The sequence below is a fragment of the Mus musculus genome, chromosome 2 (assembly GCF_000001635.26).
Source record: "Mus musculus strain C57BL/6J chromosome 2, GRCm38.p6 C57BL/6J".
Lineage (NCBI taxonomy): Eukaryota > Metazoa > Chordata > Mammalia > Rodentia > Muridae > Mus > Mus musculus.
This window is the reverse complement of record NC_000068.7, coordinates 11390902-11412473: the sequence shown is the minus strand read 5'-3', so window position 1 is coordinate 11412473 and position 21572 is coordinate 11390902. Positions and strand designations below refer to the sequence as shown.

The 21572-nt window shown below is 44.1% G+C and overlaps 1 long non-coding RNA gene and 1 pseudogene across 1 annotated transcript in view; both read left to right on the top strand.

The window, feature by feature from the left end:
• Positions 2425–3625, top strand: Gm13292 (predicted gene 13292; annotated as a pseudogene).
• The window catches only part of 8030442B05Rik (RIKEN cDNA 8030442B05 gene), a 60135-nt gene continuing 52536 nt past the window's right edge, over positions 13974–21572 (top strand). Inside the window, exon 1 of the long non-coding RNA NR_040615.1 lies at positions 13974–14081. This is a non-coding gene — a long non-coding RNA (RIKEN cDNA 8030442B05 gene). The remainder of the gene's footprint in view (positions 14082–21572) is intronic.

Below are 21572 nucleotides of genomic sequence, written 5' to 3'. Positions count from 1 at the left end.
ATATAATTTATTTATTTAGGCAGAGTCTCATTATGTAGCTCTGGCTGGCCTGGAACTTGCTATGTAGATGAGGCTGACCTTGAACTCACAGAGTTCTGCCTTCCTCTTCAGGTGATGGGGACAGAACACAGGGCCTGGTGCATACTGATGCCAAACTCAAGTGGGCCATGTGGGTATGATCCAGGAGATGTGTGCTCTTCGCCCCTTTTTACAGTTGTGGAAAGGCATTGACTGGAAGGAAGCAGCCAGAACAGGGCTTCTGCTTATCTCAGTGGCAAGGATGGGCTGGCAGTTACTCTAACTCAAGGGCACAGCATGAAGACTCTTGCATACCTATATCGCTCAGCTTTCCACCCAGTGCGCATGCACACATGTGGAACATCCGGTATGGTTCATGGATGCTTAGGGGACTTGATTAAGACTCCTTTCCTGGCTTGGAAAGATGGCTGGTGGTTAAGTGTTTGCTGCTCTTGGCAGAGAACTGGAGTTTGGCTTCCATCACTCATAATCGGTAACTCACAACTATGAGTATCACTAATTCCAACTTACCTGATGCCTATTCCGGCCTCTGCAGGCACCCGCACATAGGCGCACATGTACACATACAGACAACAATACAAAAATAACTATTTTGAAAAAAGATTCTTTTCCTTTCCTTGCTAGTGTTGTAGATAAAGGTTGGTACATATGCTTTGACCATTTGAGACTCATCCCTAGCAAATGTTGAGACTTAAATATATTTTTTTAATGTTGAAATTAACTTGCATTATGTGCTGTAAGGAAATATACCACTTCTTCAAGTGAAAGATTGCTTTGGAAAGAATCATGCTAATCTGGGCTTTCAGGTTGCTTCCTCAGCATGGTAGCCGAGAGAGTCAGGAAAGTGCCTTTTAATTATCTTTGGAAAGCTTGAAAGAATGTAATTGTGAGCCTGTGACCTAGTCAGGTGGTAATTCCCTAAGGACACCTTCCCCATGGGGGCAGCTCAGGCCAAGGTTGGTTCTGGGACTGCTATGCACCCTGGAGTCTGGAGCAGAGGGGGTGTGTTTGAATTTATCTGAGTCCCTCTATCTAGATAAGAGAAGCCAAGGTTCCAGTCCCTTTTTGTTATGATTGCGTATCAGGAACCGGGAGTTCACCTTGTTCTGGAGAGCTGAGCTGTGGACACTTGCTTGATTATTCTCCGTGGGGTGATAACTCCAGAACTCAAAGAAGTCTCATGACATAGTTTAGAGACTGATTATTACTCTGCTTTATCTACTGCTGGGGTCAGAGATAGGGAAGTTATTATGCATATGTATATATATATATGCATATATATGATTGACATGTATTAATTACACAGATTAATGCAGTTCAGTATGATATGTCAGCACATACATTTCTTCACGCAAAGGTAACAAATGTGATTTTTCTCCACACCTATAAAGCTCTTTATCTCTCTTTAAGGGTATTGTATTAACTGTGCTTTTCTTGGCTTTTGGTTGACAAAGTCAACTTTGATAATCAGAAAACAAAAATCAGGCCATTGGAAAATAATTTGCCTTATATGCCTGTTGCATGTCTTCCTTGTAATCATAAAGTTTTCCCAAGGTGACATGCTGACATGCCCAGGGTCACAGAGGAGTGAAAGGTCTGGAACTCCTTCAGCCTCCTGGCTGGTGCTTCAGTGCGCTGCAAGACCTACGCCTCTGCACTGTCTTCCCTCAGGATCATCCACACTGAGTTCTGAGGCAGGACTTCTCATTGGTCTGGAAGTCGCTGGCTAGGCTGGTGGCCCTCGAGCCCCAGGCACACATGCGCCTCTACTCCCTCAGCACAGGGGTTACACATGTGTCACACCATGCCTGGCTTGCTTGTATTTCGAGGGTGTGTCCCACTATAGCTCAGGCTGGCTTCAAATTTGGAATCCACCTGTCTCTGCCTCACGTGAGCTGGAGTTATAGGCATTTCCCACCATTAAGGGAAGCTGTTATCATTCGGGGTTACGTGGGACATCAGTATTTTTTTTTGTAAGCATATAATATACTTTGAACATATTTCCCCTAGATTTTTAAAAATTAGGGTAATGAGAAGGCTGTTGAAAAACAAAGTATTTTCACTGCATAAGGCTCTCCATATGCTTGAAGCAGTAGTAACCTTGACTCCAGCTCATTTTGCCTCTGCCTCCCGAGAGCCCTGATTGCAGGTCTGTATGACCATTAGGGATTTTTACATTTCCAGAATCCCTTTTAAAACACCCTTGGCCATTCCTTTCAGTCTCTCATTCTTTGCTCTGATTTTTCAAGCTTCTCACTAATTCCTTCCAGCAAAATAAAGAATTTTAAGCAGCTCCGTGTAAGACGTTTCTGCGTTGAAAAGTGCTGGCCGGCTCTCTGCTCCTCCCTGTTCCAGAGACAGCCGCATCTTCTTGTGCAGTGCCAGCCCCGTCCCGTAGACAAAATGGTGAAGGTCGGTGTGAACGGATTTGGCCGTATTGGGCGCCTGGTCACCAGGGCTGCCATCTGCAGTGGCAAAGTGGAGATTGTTGCCATCAACGACCCCTTCATTGACCTCAACTACATGGTCTACATGTTCCAGTATGACTCCACTCACGGCAAATTCAACGGCACAGTCAAGGCCGAGAATGGGAAGCTTGTCATCTATGGGAAGCCCATCACCATCTTCCAGGAGCGAGACCCCACTAACATCAAATGGGGTGAGGCCGGTGCTGAGTATGTCGTGGAGTCTACTGGTGTCTTCACCACCATGGAGAAGGCCGGGGCCCACTTGAAGGGTGGAGCCAAAAGGGTCATCATCTCCGCCCCTTCTGCCGATGCCCCCATGTTTGTGATGGGTGTGAACCACGAGAAATATGACAACTCACTCAAGATTGTCAGCAATGCATCCTGCACCACCAACTGCTTAGCCCCCCTGGCCAAGGTCATCCATGACAACTTTGGCATTGTGGAAGGGCTCATGACCACGGTCCATGCCATCACTGTCACCCAGAAGACTGTGGATGGCCCCTCTGGAAAGCTGTGGCGTGATGGCCGTGGGGCTGCCCAGAACATCATCCCTGCATCCACTGGTGCTGCCAAGGCTGTGGGCAAGGTCATCCCAGAGCTGAACGGGAAGCTCACTGGCATGGCCTTCCGTGTTCCTACCCCCAATGTGTCCGTCGTGGATCTGACGTGCCGCCTGGAGAAACCTGCCAAGTATGATGACATCAAGAAGGTGGTGAAGCAGGCATCTGAGGGCCCACTGAAGGGCATCTTGGGCTACACTGAGGACCAGGTTGTCTCCTGCGACTTCAACAGCAACTCCCACTCTTCCACCTTCGATGCCGGGGCTGGCATTGCTCTCAATGACAACTTTGTCAAGCTCATTTCCTGGTATGACAATGAATACGGCTACAGCAACAGGGTGGTGGACCTCATGGCCTACATGGCCTCCAAGGAGTAAGAAACCCTGGACCACCCACCCCAGCAAGGACACTGAGCAAGAGAGAGGCCCTATCCCAACTCGGCCCCCAACACTGAGCATCTCCCTCACAATTTCCATCCCAGACCCCCATAATAACAGGAGGGGCCTAGGGAGCCCTCCCTACTCTCTTGAATACCATCAATAAAGTTCGCTGCACCCAAAAAAAAAAAAAAAAAAAAAAAAGAAAAGTGCTGGCCAGTTTGATGTGGCTCTCTGATGCTTGCTCAGACTGCGGCCCAGGGCCCTCCCTTTTCTCTGGGAGGTGCCCTTGTCGTCTTGGTGACTTTATTTATAGAATCCCTTCAGGGCCTGCTTCAACGGTGTTTCCCCAGAGGACATTTGTTTCTGTAAGTTTCCTCGGAGGACTACTGACACAGACTGATTGCAATTTACATATCCAAATGAGTCTTTTCCCCACAGCGTGGGCAATTCAAATTCCTATAGATAAATGGGCCAGTGGTTTGACTGGCTAACACTGCCCAAGGTTATATTTCTTTTTCCTTTTTACAGAGCCTTCTGTTTAGTTGGTTTTGGAGACAAGGATCTAGCCCAGGCTAGCCTCAAACTTGGAATCTTCCTGCCTGAGACACTCAAGTACTACAGTCAGTCATGTGGGATACGGACTACCACATAGGGATATGGACTACCACATAGGGATATGTGCTACCACATAGGGATATGGACTACCACATAGGGATATGGACTACCACATAGGGATATGGGCTACCACATAGGGATATGTGCTACCACATAGGAATATGGACTACCACATAGGGATATGGACTACCACATAGGGATATGGACTACCACATAGGGATATGGACTACCACATAGGGATATGTGCTACCACATAGGTATATGTACTACCACATAGGAATATGGACTACCACAGAGGGATATGGGCTACCACATAGGGATATGGACTACCACATAGGGATATGGACTACCACATAGGAATATGGACTACCACAGAGGGATATGGGCTACCACATAGGGATATGGACTAACACATAGGGATATGAACTACCACATAGGGATATGGACTACCACATAGGAATATGGACTACCACAGAGGGATATGGACTACCACAGAGGGATATGGACTAACACATAGGGTTATGAACTACCACATAGGGATATGGACTACCACATAGGAATATGGACTACCACAGAGGGATATGGACTACCACAGAGGGATATGGACTACCACATAGGAATATGGACTACCACATAGGGATATGTGCTACCACAAAGTTTTGGTTTTTTTATTGTTTTGTTGGAGCTCATATTCTGGTGTGTGCTACATCCATTCCAGTAGTGACATGCATGACAGGCCAAAAGCCTGGATGCAGTCCTGAGGCAAAGAGTTTCACGGAAATTTAGTGTCCTGGAACTGTGGCAATCCATAGCACGTATGCTCCAATTTTGTCCTTGCGAATGGATCTGTGTGCTTCCTTTCAGTATTGTTTTGTTATAGGTGCCTCCAAGCAACGACTTGCCAAATACCTAAGCAAATTGAACTTTGCTTCCTGGCCTTCACCAATGCCCTAGGTAGTCCTTGAGCCAATCCTGGGCTTGGAATTCAGTAAGAATGTTGCCTATTCAGTGACATTCAGAATTGCCTCTAGTATTATAAGAGAGATAATGAAAGAAATCAGGCTTTACTATCTACTACATAGAGTTAGAAATCTCAGGGCAAGCTTAGCAAAGTAAGTTTAGAATTATTATTATAGTTATGTATGGCAGACTACATTACTTATTAGTAGAAAAGTCCCCCCACACTATCACTTAGAATAAAAGCCAAGTCGCTCCCATATTCAGGAATTTACAATGGTTTAGGAAATAGATCAGGCTGTGGTTTTAGAGTATCGAATTTTTTATGAAATGGTTAGCTAGAGTGGAACTCCCTAATTAGAACCATGACTTGCGTGTGAAAGCCCTTGCCCTAGGAGTGTAAAGACCTCACACCTGGCTTCTAAGACTATAGCTGACCTTAGATAGGACTGACTTTGTCTCAGTTGTTTTATTGCACAGTTCCTGCCAGTCTTTGTGTTTACATTCCTCTGTTTTGTGTAAGAGTCATTAAGCATCCGGTAACCTCATTTGTACCTTGCCGTTGTGTCACCTAACTTCCCTATTTTCTTCTCTATAAAAAGTTTGATGCTCAATTTGAAAAATTACATTCAGATCCACACTTGGTTGTGTCAAGTCTGTCTGACAATTCCCACCGACTCCTTGCCCACCTGCGACTAGAGACCCGTTCCACGCAGACAAGGGACCAAGAGGGTCTGCAGCAGGTGTGATGCCTTCTTCTGGTCTCTGTGGACACGAGTTTTGTAAAATATACAGCCTAATATGCTGGCAAAACATCCATACAAATTAAATATATAAAAATAAAACAGAACAAAACACATCACACACACACACACAAATCTCATAATGTTTTAAACAACTTTATGATTTTGTGTTAGGTTACATTCATGGTTATTTGAGTTGCATGTGGTCTGTAGGCTATGGGTTGGGCAGATCAGTTGAAGGGCTTGATCTCTGTCCCTGGCCCCATCGATCAAAAGCAGACATTTCAAACATCATCTGGCTTTGATGTTACCTTACCTCTTAGAGATGCTTTGGGAGCTATCTGTTGAGTGTTGACTCAGGGTTTGATTATTTACCCAGGGAAAGTGTTTGGGAGTGTTTAATCTTTCAGGCAGCTACACATGGACAGATTTTCATCTTCTAGGGGACCTTGTGGGCCAGGCTTGAGGTGACAGTAACAGTATGGTTGATGCCTATCAATCAGCTCACACTGACTTTAGGAGTCAATTTGGTTCTCTAAAATCTGACCAATTTGGAGTTGGAGAGGTAGTAAGTGGCTAAGAGAACTTGATGCCCTTGCAGAGGATTTGGGTTTGGTTCCCAGTACCTGTATAGTGGCTTATAACTCCAATTCCAGGGGATACAAACCTCTGACAGTACAGTACTGCATTAACTTACTACACACACACACACACACACACACACACACACACACACGCGCATACACACACACACACACACACACACACACACACACACACATACCCCACAGGCAAAACACTCATACACATAACAATTAAAAATATGTTTATAAACCTGTATTAGTCAGGGTTCTCTAGAGTCACAGAGTTTATGGATAGTCTCTATATAGTAAAGGAATTTATTGATGACTTACAGTCTGCAGTCCAATTCCCAACAATGGTTCAGTAGTAGCTGTGAATGGAAGTCCAAGGATCTAGCAGTTACTCAGTCCCACACGGCAAGCAGGCAAGGCAGCAAGACTCCCTTCTTCCAATGACCTTATGTTGTCTCCAGCAGAAGGTGTAGCCCAGATTAAAGGTGTGTTCCACTACAACTTTAATCTCAGATGACCTTGAACTCGGAGATTTAATCTTCTGGAATCCATAGCCACTATGCCTCAAGATCTCAATACCAAGATCCAGATCAGAATCTTCTATCTCCAAGCCTCCAGATAAGGGTCACTGGTGAGCCTTCCAATTCTGGATTGTAGTTCATTCCAAATATAGTCAAGTTGACAACCAGGAATAGCCACTACAAAACCTATTTTTTCTACTTGTTATACCAAAACCGAACCAAACCAAACCAAACATAGAAATGACTCCCTCAGTCATGAGTTCAAGCTTGAGTAAGGGAATCAGTGAAGAATGATGCCAGCACCTACCATGCACCCTCTATAAAGTGTTATGGCAGTGTGTCCCAGTGACTGTCCAAAGACAAGGACATCTGCCTCATCCACCAGGCCCCAGCGTAAACTGTGGAGAACTAAGCTGTTGGTATTAAGCAGCAACTGGGGGAGCTTAGTTCTTCACCATGATAGTTCCTACAGTGTGGTTCTGAAGTGTGAAGTGTATGTGTGTCTTTATAGTAGAGAGAATGAAAGTGCCACCATCCATGTCATCGCCTGGCAGTGTCACAAAGGGGAAAAGATACTTAGAAGAGAGCTTCATTGTTTGCTTGGAATGCTGCCGTTCAAACATAATCCGTTCATCTCTTTCTAAGAGTTCAAAAAATGTCTACAAGTCAGCCTTGCGTGTGCACCTCATCACAGGGCAGAGCGGGTGTGGAGGTGCACACCCACAGTCCCTGCACTTAGGGGCCGAGGCAAGAGCATTCCCAGTTTGAGACAAGCCTGTGATATTGTTTCAAAAAAAGTGCTCATAATTGTATTTAAAATCTAAACTTATTTATTGGGAAGCTATAGGATATTCAGTGATGTTGGCGTCTGGTCATTACTGTAGACACATAACAGACACAGAGACATAGACACATTGATCACTATGTAGGTATATATCTTGCTGTGACTGTATCTTTGCCCCCTTGATCAGTGTAAAAGTGTCTTGTTTCTGGAATCTCCTACAAGAACGTTTTATGAGTATTCCTAACTAGGTTGAGCAGCCGTCCCTATGAATTAGTACTGACAAGATGGAACCAGCAATTTATGAGAAATGCATAGGGCAGAGAAATAAGATGTGGAATTGGGCAGTAAAACTGAGATTATAGTAAGCCCCACATGACCAATGATCTAGGGTTTTGTGTTTTAAGATTTATTAATTTTATGTATGTGAGTACACTGTAGCTATCTTCAGACACACCAGGAGAGGAATCGGGGCCCATTACAGATGGTTGTGAGCCACCATGTGGTTGCTGGGAATTGAACTCAGTACCTCTGGAAGAGCAGGCAGTGTTCTTAACTGTTGAGCCATCTCTCCAGCCCCAATCTGGTTTTGTTTTAACAAAATATTCACGTGACAATAAATAGTGAGCATGAGGTGGGATATGGGAGTGAACAGAGAGGCTCAAGATAGACTCCCCATTATTATGTAAAAAACGTAGTAGAAGACAGAATTAAACTCTACACATTTATGGGACAATGTCAAGCTGAGAAACAGTTGAACTTTTAATGCTAACTAGGAATTATTGGTAATAGCATTAATTTTTTATTGTAAAATTAAAATTGTTTTGGTCAAAACATTATTATCATGCACATATGTGCCCTGGCACATATGTGGAGCCAAAGGATAACTTTGTAGAGTGGATTTTCTCTTTTCACTTTTATGTGGGCCCCAGAGATCAACCAGGTCACTGGGCTCTGACTAGGCTTGTGGGGCAGGCGTTTTACCTGAGGAACCATCTTGATGGCCCTAGGAGTTTGATATTTTAGAGGACATGTGATACAAATACATATTTTAGAAATAGTTTTTATAATATTTATGAATATTTATGAATGGAATGATGAGAAATTTCTAAGCCATTTGCTCCACATGACCAGAAATGGGGAAAAGGCCAGGACATACATAAAGCAAGTCCAGCCAGGAGGCGCCAGTCCCTGAAACGGTGGGGACAGAAGGGTTCATGATCTATTTTTGTTTCGATAAATATTTAAAGGTTTTTTGTTTTTTCTTTTCTGTTTTTTTTCCCTGATAATACATTAAAAACCATGGAGCAGGACTCATGAACTGTGGCAGGAAATGATTTTTTTTTTTTTTTTTTTTTGAGACAGGGTTTCTCTGTATAGCCTGGCTGTCCTGGAACTCACTTTGTAGACCAGGCTGGCCTCGAACTCAGAAATCCGCCTGCCTCTGCCTCCCAAGTGCTGGGATTAAAGGCGTGTGGCACCATGCCCGGCTAAATGAATTGGTTTTATCATTTAACTTTAATAGAAATAAGCAAATATATCTTGAAGTCCCAGTCTAAAGTTTCTCATTTATTAAGTATGTTCATGTGTGTGGGGTGTATGTGCCTGTGTGTGTGCAGATGTGCCAGACTGTGCTCTGAGGTACAGGCCAGAGGAAGATGGCAGCTGCCCTGTTCACTCACTCTCTGCTGTATTTACTTTTGATAGTCTTTGGTTGAAGCTGGAGTTAGACTAGCAGCCAGCAACTCCAGTGACACAGGTTTGTTTTGGCCAATAGGCTACAATCTGCCATGGTGTCTTAGAAGCAAGAGTATATATATATATATGCAGGCTTGTTATGTAACCCAGGCTGGCCTGAAACTCACTGTGTGGCCCAGGCTGGCCTACAGCTTCTGCCTCCCAAGTGCACTAGAGGCACGCACCATCACACTCAAGCGCATCTTCCTGTTCACTGGTCCCTAAGGCAGGGCACTCTCCTTCAGGGCACAAGAAGTTCCCAGATTCCCTAAGGAATCCCCACCAGCAAGGTGCTGTAGATAATAATTGTAGGAATTCTGGGTAAAGGGCAAACACATGACAGTGTGTGGTAACGATATCATTAATGTCTCCTGGAATTGTTGCTATCAGGTGTTCCTCAGCTGGAACCTTGACCCTTCTCTGAATCTCTCCTTATAAGGTTTGAAAGTGGCTGCTTGAGACCGGTCGGTCGCTGAAGCCCAGCAAGAACCTCTTGTTCCTGTAAGCAAGAATGCGCTGAAGCAAGACTTCGTTTATGAGAAATCGGGGCAGCAACAAAGGCAGAAGGACAAAGACAAGTGACAGCAGAGCTGAATGGCAGGTTCCGGGAACACTCCGAGTACACTGATCTTGTCTGCAGCAAGTTAGCCTTTACCCTGTCTTGGCCTCTGAAGCTGTTTGCTGCTTTTTGTCACACCTTGGGAGGGAACTTGGTGAACCTGGCATAGTTTTCCTGGATAGGGAACCAGGATGAACTTTTCCATAGCAAACAGGGGGTGGAGTTGAAGGGCCCTCATCGATTGATAAAATAAAATATAAATATCCTTTCAGGTTGTTTTCACCCTCATCTCTCACCACAGCCTTTCTATCTCAGCTCATATCTAACCTGAACCTTGGAGATGAAATGACTAGCATACCAGGAAGCCGGCCAGAGCCTGCTGATGTGACTGCAAACAGATGCAGGCACACGGTACGCAGAGAAACAACAACGGGGGTTCAAGTTGGCTCCTTTCAAAACTACAGTCCTGACATTCTAAACAGTGTCACAAAGCAGTACATGTTCGGGGGGGGGGGGCGGGCATCTTTGATTGGCATCAATTTTAGACAGTTATGATTTGCGATGGGTTTCCAGACATAGGTTTCAAATGAGCACATTTTTATCTGCTTGCTAATATTCTTTGTTCTTTGGAGTTTTTATCTTTTAAACATTTTAAATTTTATGAGCATGTGTGTGTGTGTGTGTGTGTCCATGTGCACGCGTGCAGGCACACGCGTGCCATGTTGCGTACATAGGAGTCATATGCCATCTCTTCAGGAGCTGGTTCTCTGCTTTCGCCTTGTGGGACAAGGGTCTCTCTTGTTTCTGCCACTCTGTCTTTGCCAAGCAAGCTGGCCCGTGAACCTTAAGTTGTCATAAAAATAGAAAAAGAATTTACATTCTCCTGTCAACACCTCCCATATCCCAGGGATGCTGAGACTAATTTCAAGCCACCAAATCCAGCTTTTTGTGGGATATGAGGATTGAACTCGGGTCATCAGGTTTGTGCGGCAAATGATCGCACCCCCTTAAAAGCCACCTGGCGGGTCCTTATTTTTAGCTTTTGAGAAAGAAACTGCAATAGTTGTAGTTGGCCCGGAACTTGCTACGTAGCAGAGGATACCCTTGAACTTCTGATCTTTCTTCCTCTATTGCCCACATTCTACGGCTGTGGGTGTGCATCACCAGGCCTGGCTTGCTGTTCTGTGTTTCATATATGGAAGTCTCTTCCGAAAGCTCCTGTTCTTACAGTCAGTCTGCAGCACACGTGGATTTAGCTGCTACCCTTGTTTCAGTCGTTAATTTGTTCAGACCCTCTTGGCCTTCCTTGGATGCAGAGCTCCGTGTTTCATGTTTAAACACGGAAGGTGGTAAGCGCAAAGGTAGAGAAACAGCAAGTCGCCTTATGTCACTTGGTTATTCCATGTGACCTCCTGGAATGGAGAGATTGGTGTTTGAGTTTTGAAACATCAAAACCACATGTAGTTGGAAGCATGGAGTATTTCTTTTGAAAGAGCAGATATTATCTCATGTAGAGTATTTTCACTGAAAATGAATATAAATGAAAATTTTCATTTACGAAAATATTTTTTAAAATTAATTCTTTGAGATCTTCCAACTCCTTTTAGGTCCAACCATTCTCCCTTACTTTACCTGTCCAACTTTGTGTTATCTTTTTTCAAAATTAAGTTGTGTGTGCGTGTGTGTGTGTATTTGTGAGTGTGTGTGTGTGTGTTTGTGCTCATGAGTGCAGGTGTCTATGGAGTCCAGAAGGCACCTGGTTCTCCGGAACTAGAGTTACAGGAGAGGATGAGCTGCCAAGACATGGGTGTTGAGAACCGGTTACATGGAAGAGTGGAAAGCGCTCTCAATCCTGAAATGTTTCTCCAGCCCTTAAATCATCACTCTTGGAATGGAGGAAGAGTAAGATAGATCTCATAGCTGGGCTTGGCTTGAAGAAACGTCCCTTAGACAACGTTTCTTCCCGTGCCCGTGTGTCAGTAACTCAAATGTCCCTGCTTGACTTTGCCTTTCCCTTGCTGCTCCCAGACACTAAGCAGCACCTAAGCCAAAGTGGTGGTAGATAAAGCGGGCAGGGGCACAGGTGGGTGAGGTGGGTTCTGCAACCCATGCTCCTATTTTAATATTTAAAAGGATCTATCGGGCTGGTGAGATGGCTCAGTGGGTAAGAGCACCCGACTGCTCTTCCGAAGGTCCAGAGTTCAAATCCCAGCAACCACATGGTGGCTCACAACCATCCGTAATAAGATCTGACTCCCTCTTCTGGTGTGTCTGAAGACAGCTACAGTGTACTTACATATAATAAATAAATAAATCTTTAAAAAAAAAAGGATCTATCTATCTATCTATCTATCACATCATGAGTATAGCTGTTTTGATTACATGTATGTCTGTGGAGTACCTGTATGTAGTACCCACAAATGCCAGAATGCCAGAACATGCCAGAAGAGGATACCAAATCCCCTGGACCTTGTGGGAGTCAACCCTTGGTTCTCTGAAAGAGCAGTCAGTGCTCTTAACTGCTGAGCCTTCTTTCCTGCTCAACCCAGACTTCTAGAAAGGAGTGTGTGCTTGGAAAATCTGGGAAAGGCATGGCTATTGTTTAGTGTGTGTGTGTGTGTGTGTGTGTGTGTGTGTGTGTGTGTGTGTGTGTGTGTGCGTGCACTCAATGTCATGCCTGCTGTGTGGACATCAGAGGACAACTTGTGTGCATCGCTTCCTTCATCCCCCTATGCATGTGGGGTCTGGATATTGCTCTCAGGTCTTCAGCTTTTGAAGGCATGCACCTTTTACTCAATGCCTGTCTCCTTAGCCCATAGCTCTCAAGATACAAGAGATGACTCAAGTTGTCTAGGAGTGGATTATCCTCATCTCTCTAATCCTCCAAGAAGTTAGCTGTAAGCACAAGCTTATGCTATTAGCTCTGGCTTAGCTGAACATTGACCTAGGTCCAGCACTCCTCTATGGTCCGTGGAAAGCAAGCCCGGAAGCATGTGCAGGAAAATCAGAATATGCAAATGAATGGAAATAAAAATGTAGGAAATTTGTTTAATGTCATCATCCATTGATAATTGCTATCAGGATTTTCTGCATGCAACCCTTTTTCTTATCTCTTTCTCTCTTTGTGCACAGGGGACTACAATGTATACCCTGTTTTATGATTTGTATACCTAACAACGTACGCTTGGCTTCATTCCATGGCATCGTGTATGGTCTATACCATTATGTAAAATACCTGACTTGCAGTGTTCTGTCCAGCTGTGTAATTTAACCTACATTCTATTATTGGATATTTGAGTTGGCTTAGAATTTATCTTTACTATTGAGGACAACACCTATGCAACTTACAGCCACAGCTGAGTCACTGAGCAAATGTTTAGCTATATCCTTGTGACAAATGTCTGGATGCGACTGCTGGGTCAAAGAATAGAAGTGATAGCATGCCCATCAGAGGCTGACGGGAAGTCTTATGTGTTAGTTACCGCCCTACAATAAACACCCTGCTCTGGAGTTCAGGAACTTCCAAGAGGAGTCCAGCCCCAATTCCAACCATGGCCCCTTCTTTCTTCTCCATCTTCTTGAGTGTGTTGGCCATTTTCATCCATCACAGGTAATGACAGGTGCTGCAGCTCCAAGCATTGTGGCCTCTCGTGAGAGAGCCAAGCAGGAAGGGAAGGAGCTGAGACAGTTAAGGAGAAGTCTGCAAATTCTTCCCGACAGTTGTTTTCTTCGGTGGCTTTAGGCAACTCCAACTCTTGGTCTGTTTTCAGACTAAATAGTGACTGGGCCTGAGTGGCCCCGACTTCTTTCCCCATGACTCATCTGGAAGTGGAAGCGGGGCTCAGAGCACCTGAATCTGAGCAAGTTCTTTAAACAGAGGGAATAGCCAGTCAGACACCAACGGAAGTTTTGTTAGAGAGTGTGCAGGAAATCCACTTGTTCCCCAGACTGCAGACTTCCTGAAAGCTCTGTACGACTTTTTATCGAGTACACATACTCAGGATCTCACAGGCACTGGGCATTCTATGGTGTTCACTAAAGTTTTCAGACCCCTCTAAGAAATGCTCAAGAGCATAGCTGAAGAGCACACCCCTGAAATTCTGGGAGGTTCCAAGCATTCCTGAGGCAGTAAGTAAAATTTTTTTTTTCCTGGCACTGTGTTCTGCCTGAAGCCTGATCTACAATATTTATATTTATCAAACATACTAAAAAGTTGAAAGATAATGTAAGCATCTTTTAAAATACTTTAAAATTTTATTTCTTATCAACACTATTTTTTCTTTTATTCATTAAAAGTGTCTGTGTGTGTGTACTCAGAGATGTGGGCACAGGTACTTGTGTACCATGGCTCATGGGTGGAGGTCAGAAAACAACTTTAAGTGGTTCTCAGGATGGTTAGGTTTGGAAACAAATCATTGCCAAGGAAACACCATGGACTCATGACAATCAGTTAGATCATTACTTCTTTCTCTCTCAGGACCCCTTCCATTTGCTGAGAAAAACTAACACAGCCCTGGTGTGTATACGTGTGTGTGTGTGTGTGTGTGTGTGTATGATATTAAATATATGTTTATCGTTTATATGTGTATATCTCATCAATCACACATTATATATACATATATGATATACTGATCTAATATTTACTGATAATAAATCATAAGTAAATTTATTTTAAAACAGTTCTTTGCTGTATATGCAATTCCACTATTTATTAATGGTCAATATGACTGGACACTAACAAGACAGATGTGTTTGCTTATTATGCATGTAAATCTCTGCTAAATATTGAATACTGCAGGACCCAACATCATCAACACTTTTATAGTCAGTGAGTATCCATTTTATTTTATTTTACTTTATTTTATTTTATTTTATTTTATTTTATTTTATTTTAATAGCGTTGGTTGTCCTGAAATTCACTGTGTAGACCAGGCTGGCCTCAGACTCACAGAGATCCACCTGCCTGTGCTCCCAAATTATCTTTAATTTTGAATGGGTATCTTGGCTTTGTAAGCACATGCCACTTTTCACAGATGTGTAGTTTCAAGATGGCCGCGTATTTAGTACTGCCTTAAAAACTGTTGGAAAGTCTGTCCCAATACCAAGCCAAATTCATTTAGCGATTAATAACATCCAAACGCTCAATTCAGCATTTCAAGTAGTAAATTTTGGAAATGTTTGGAAGCAGATTCTATGCCCCAGTATAGGGGAATGCCGGGGCCAGGAAGCGGGAGGGGGTGGGTAGGGGAGCAGGGTAGGGGGAGGGTATAGGGGACTTTCAGGATAGCATTTGAAATGTAAATGAAGAAAATATCTAATAAACATTGCTTAATAAAAAAAATGAAAGAAAATGTTTGGGAGCTTGCAAGATGGCTCAGTGGCTAAGAGCACTTGGCTAGGACCTGAGTTTAGTTCCCAGTACCCAAGTCAGAGGATTTACAGCTTCCTTTCTGTAAGTCCAGCTCCAGAAGATCCAACGCCCTCTTCTGGCTTCTGCAGGCACTGCATCCATATCTGCACACAGCCGTATGTGCCTATAGTTAAAAACAAATCTTTAATAAAAAAAGAAAATAAACATTTTCATACCATACATTCTCCATATATATAAATTTGATACTTAAATGCCAAGTGATGACAACAAGAAAATATTTACAGTTTTTATGTTAGTTAAACAATCGAACCATTCATTATATTTCTATAAAAGCAGATAACCTTGTGTGTATGTAAAACCACTACAATTTGTAGCATACAGTGGTCAGAATCTGAGGTGAGGTGCTTCAGGTACCATTCGCCAGCATCCTGAACTGTAGCGTGCTCAGGGCAAAGTGAGTGTGTGGTGTTTTCAGAACCAAGGCTGCAGGGAAGCTGTGGTGTGCAGTGCTAGCCGTCTCTGGTTGGTAGGAGTGCCACCATGGCCTGGAGCTCCCAGGACATTCCTGTTTTGTCTCCTGAGACCCCACAGATGGCTTGTGCTTTCCTCCCTCATGGACCGTTGCCCTCGGAGTGGGTGGACTCTGCTTACAGTGTGCAGGCCCGCAGATGGCCACGTTCCCACCAGCACTCAAACCACGTTTTGACTCGACCCAGAGAAGCTCCTTTCCTGAATATGCCCGACCGCTAACATCTGTCTGCTGCGGCTTCTCAGAGCACGGTGTCGTTTCATCCACTGTGAATAAATGTCAGGGGTCCTCAGTGGTGACGAATATGTAGAGGCTTCTGGAAATTTGTATAAAATTGAAAGAATATAACTCCAGGAAGTCCGTCCATCCTCGGGACTGTTGTAACCGTGGGTCCCTCCGTGAGCTCTTTCCTGACAGTAATGGGCATGCTTTACTTAAAAAAATACAGCCAGGATTGAGAAAGTCTGGAGACCAAGCAAGACTTTCCAAAACTGCCTGGTGCTTGCTTTGGCCCACTGTCTGACTTTTTGCTGCTTGAGACCACACTTGGCTTCCTTTTTAAAAACAATGTCTTAATGCATTTATTTTGCACATGTATCTGTGTGTATGTGTGTGCACATGTCATGCATGAGTGTGGGACATGAGTGTGTGTGTGTGTGTGTGGGGGGGGTCAAAAGACAACTGTTGGGACTCAGTTCTCTCTTTCTGCCTGATGGGCTCCAGAGATGGGACTCAAATTACCAAGTCTGGCAGCAAACCTTCTCCTGCTAGGCCATCGCACAAGCTCCAAGACCCATTTTCTCATATCCTAAAGGAGTGTCTAGAATAATGTTAGGCATTTATTAAATACCTGAGCAACATCCATGGCAGGACGATCTTAGACCAGATGCAGAGTACGGCCTGGCCTTGCTGGGGGTGGAATGATTTGGCTCCTGCCCCTGGAACAGGGCAGACAGGGCTTGAGCCTCCAGGGGTACTGATGGCTGCAGTAGGTGCAAGGCTTGTTTATATGATAATGTACATATTTTTACATGCCTCCTTCAAGGAATGTCCTCCCTGTTAATGCTTGACTCCATGATAATCAGAGAGTACGGGAGGAGAGAAGGTGTGGCTAATGTCTTACAGAAATGTAAAATCCTTAGGACAGCCCTTAAGGCTGTGGAAAAGAACTCTAAAAACATGAATTTGAAAGTATATGATCTCTCAACTATGGAAAAAAAATAAGGATGCAATATGAACTATATGTGGGGCTTCATGAATCTAAAGGAACAAAGGCAGCTGTATTAATGAGCCAGCTTGTCAGAAAGATACAAAGGCAAGCAGATTCCTGAGTTCAAGGATAGCCTGGGACACAGCAAGTCTAGGCCAATGAGGTAGAAATGGGAATTTCACGGCTGGGTCCCCCACCTAGCTAGTTTATAGTCTGTGGTTAACTGACTCAGGCAGATCTCTGAATTCTTTTGCAATGTTAAAAAACGACTGTGTTTACTTCCCCTAAGAATCAAGGGGCTGAAGTAGTAGGTGCTTATTCATAGGATAATTAAAAGGCAACTCGGAGTAAATGACTGGATTGATATGTAATAAAAGACTGCTCAAGAGCTAGAGAATTTTTTTAGAGTAGCAAGAGAGGACTGCCTGGAGAATTGTCTAGAGCAGAAAACAGAGCGATCTGGAGAGAAAGCAGAATAAAGATAAAGTAGTTTGGAAAGCTGTCTCCAGCAGAACATAGATTGATGTCAGAAAGGAGGAAGGTGTGGTTTTTGGTTTTAGTTTTTGTTTTGTTAGTTGGCTGTTGTTATGAAATGGGTACTGAGGTAGAGTCTTTGTCTTAGTCAGGGTTTCTATTCCTGCACAAACATCATGACCAAGAAGCAAGTTGGGGAGGAAAGGGTTTATTCGGCTTACACTTCCATACTGCTGTTCATCACCAAGGAAGTCAGGACTGGAACTCAAGCAGGTCAGGAAGCAGGAGCTGATGCAGAGGCCATGGAGGGATGTTCTTTACTGGCTTGCTTCACATGGTTTGCTCAGCCTGCTCTCTTATAGAACCAAGACTACCAGCCCAGAGATGATCCCACCCACAAGGGGCCTTTCCCCCTTGATCACTAATTGAGAAAATGCCTTACAGTTGGATCTCATGGAGGCATTTCCTCAACTGAAGCTCCTTTCTCTGTGATAACTCCAGCTGTGTCAAGTTGACACAAAATTAGCCAGTACAGTGGGAATGAGATATTGTTAAGCCAGGCTGTCTGCTGCTGCTGATTTAGGTCTCCAGGTCACATAAGGAGAGACAAGATGGAAGTCATTTTGTACCTACAGATTTAAATCTGACCTACTCACCTTTCCAAGACCCACATCAGGGCTGGGAGATGGCCTTGGGACAGTTGCTTGGCCCTTGACTTCCTCAGGATGAGTGATAGGGTCAGAGTCCTCCTGACTCAAGGTGACTTCTGGACGCTTTGCCTTCCTTTGTTTTTTTCTAAGAAAGCAAAGGCTCCTTTGAGGTTGAGACATGCTTTTCTCTTTCTCATCTGCCCCATCTAATCCGTCTTTCTGTCCTTTTAGCTAATCATCGCTGCTTGAAGTTAACCACCTGATTCTCTCTCTCCCCCTTTTCCTGACACCTTTCAGGCAGGCTACCACCAAGTCCTGGGGGTATCATCTTTCAAGACATCCAACTGTATGTCATGTCCACCTGCCTCACTGCATCTATACCACCCTTGCTTCTAGGACAGATGTTACATCTCAGCTGGCTTTTTACATCAGATTGTCCAATTCCCCTCTGAGGCCACTCTCGTCTCCTTCAGTCCATTCTTCGTTAAGAGGCCCAGGTGGCATTTGATAAAGTGGGTCACAGTGTCCCCTTACATGGCTCCCTATGGCATTTCACATCCTGGCATGGTCTGTCGCCTTTTCCCTTCTCTGACAATTCTAGCACCTGTCCATTTTGATTCACAATGCTCCAGGGATGGCTCCGGCCTTCTCAGATCTTAGATCTTGTCTATCTCGTTGTGTCTCGATGTCTTATCATCTGTTTTGCCTTTTTCTTAGGTCAGTCTTTGATCTCTTCTTTGGGCCAAACTTCCTCATCCCTGTATGTTATCTCTCTCTCTCACTTAAGATTTATTTATTTATTTTATGTATACGAGTACACTGTAGCTGTACAGATGGTTGTGAGCCTTTATGTGGTTGCGGGGATTTGAACTCAGGACCTTCAGAAGAGCAGTCAGTGCTCTTAACCGCTGAGCCGTCTCACCAGCCTGGATGTTATCTCTTGAGTCTTGCCTCTCTGTGCACCTCATCTAACTGGTGTTTTAGAACAGTCTTCTCTGCTGTACCTTTCCAACCCTTCAGAACAGTTGTTCTCAACCTTCCCAATGCTGTGACCCTTTAACACAATTCTTCATGTTGTGGTGATCCCCAACCATAAAATTATTTTTGTTACTCCATCCTAACTAATTTTGCTACTGTTAGGAATTGTATTATAAATATCTGTCTTAGGCGACCCTTGTGATCAGTTGGCCCCCCACCCCCAAAGGTTGAGAATCACTGCTTTAAAGAGGCCCGTTACCAGTGTGATTTTATTTGCTTGTTTATTGGTGGTCCTTACAACTGGATCATAAGCTCCTCGGGTACATGCCAGGTCAGTCATTTTCACTGCTAGGTTCTCTGAACCTAAAAGTCTTGCAGGGAGTGGATGCTCAATAGGCACCTGTAGGGAAAAATGGACAAGTGACAATAAGTAGCCCGAGTGGATCACACCCGGTGATCTTGTAGTTCTTTGAAACTGGTATAAACTTTCCCTTGACCTTCCTCTCCCTACTTCAGTTAGCTCACAGATTAATCAGGGTTCTCCAGCAAACAGAGCCTGAGCCTTCCACATACAGCTAAACAGTAGCTGTCCGCATCAATCAGTGGCTGTGGTTGACGTGTTCATAGGCAGACTGGCAAGATGGCTCGTGGATAAAGGTAATCTAGAACTATTTATTTCCTAGAAGCTACAGGGTAGACGGAGAGAGCTGATTCCTGAATGTTGTCTTCTGACCCCTCATCTTGTGCCATGGAAGCTGTGCCACAAGAATAGGCACCATATCCCCTTTTAACATAGATATTTCTAAATAGCAGGAAAGATTAAGTGTCCCAAATATCAAGAAAGAGCATCTCAAAAATGTACTGGGTACCTTCAGGTCTACCTGCACTAGTGAAGAAGACAATGTACACAGAGAACAATGATGTCTTCAACTATGACCATGCCAGTGTTTTAATGCAGCTCTTCTGAATGTGACCAGAACTCAGCATTGGTGTTAGTTTGGGGTGCTGGTTGACCCCCAGGAGCTCACTCAGGGGCCTCGTTGAGTTTTAAGGATTCTAGGTCAAGAGCAACTCTGTGCTTATGCTTTTGGCGTGGTCCTTTTCCAGGCCATACAGTTGCTTCCCTAAGGAGAAAGGGGCTTTCAGCCAAACCTTTGAATGCTTTCTTGGTGGACCCCCAGCAGAGAAAAGCATTTCCAGTCATTGCCCCATCCTTTTGCCCTGGGTATCTCCCAGTGGAGAAAAGTATATTGCTTCCAAGGTTCCTGGTAGCATTGAAAAATAGCTCTCTCCCTTGCAGGCAGCCAGCTCTCCTCTGGCAAGTCACCCGGCCTCTTTCTTTCCTTCTTTCCTTTCCCATGGAATCCGGTCCCTTCATTTGTCTTTCAAACTTGCCCTTAGCCACAGCGATTCAAGCTTGATTTTCTCCTTGAATGCACTCTCTCTGTGAAAGGGGCTTTTCACAGAGAGTGCTGCCCGTGCTTCCTCACGCCAGAGGGCCAGACAAAGACCTCCATGCTGGGCAGAAGTTTTACAGACATTCCCACATGCCTGTTCTTGGTTACATTTGGCTAAGACCAACCGCAGATGCACGAAAAACAGAAAAGGAAGGAAAAACTTTCCTAGGAAAAATCCTTCCGAAGCAATGGAGAGGGAACCGTGGCAAAAGTTGATAACCTTATTTTATTTTAAATCTATTTTGGGGGTACATTAATTTGATTCCAGCAAAGCAGACTTTGCAGCTACATATATGAAAAATATAAGTGAATGCATACATTCATATTGTTAAACACTATTAAATACCTTAAAGTTAAAAAAAGTTCAGCTAATGATTTATATGTGCTTAGAACCCCTGCAGATATAATAAGATAGTTTTTATTATTCCAGAGTGAAATATAAGAAACTAGGAAATTTTCATTTTACTTCTAACTTTTCTCTAAAGGCATTATAGCAGATAAATGTCTTTTTCTGTTTCCCCTAATGTTATAAAAAGTCACCAGGAAAAGAAGCTCTCACAAGACGAGTATCTAGATATCTATGTGTCAGCACATGTTGAAATTCTCAAAGATAGCTCTCTGAAGGACCGGCTTTCTCAGGTTCCGTCCAGGCAATACGCCCATGTGCTGTGTCCTGGGTTCCTGCTCAGTGAAACAGCAGCATTGAAGCCAGGGAACTAACCTCTTGCTTTCTTCTGCGTTTGCTTCCTCTATTTCTGTCCCCTTCCTTCCTCTCTGATGTCTAGAGAGTTCACTGCAGATGTGCACCTAGGCAGAGGAGAAAGCTGACCATTGCTGAGGCTTCATGGATCTGAAGAGTTACCTCAAACCCTACTTTCCCTTTTGCTCCTGTGATGACATCCCTTAAAGGTCTGTTTCAGTGAGACTGACAGATGCAGCTGTTAACACTC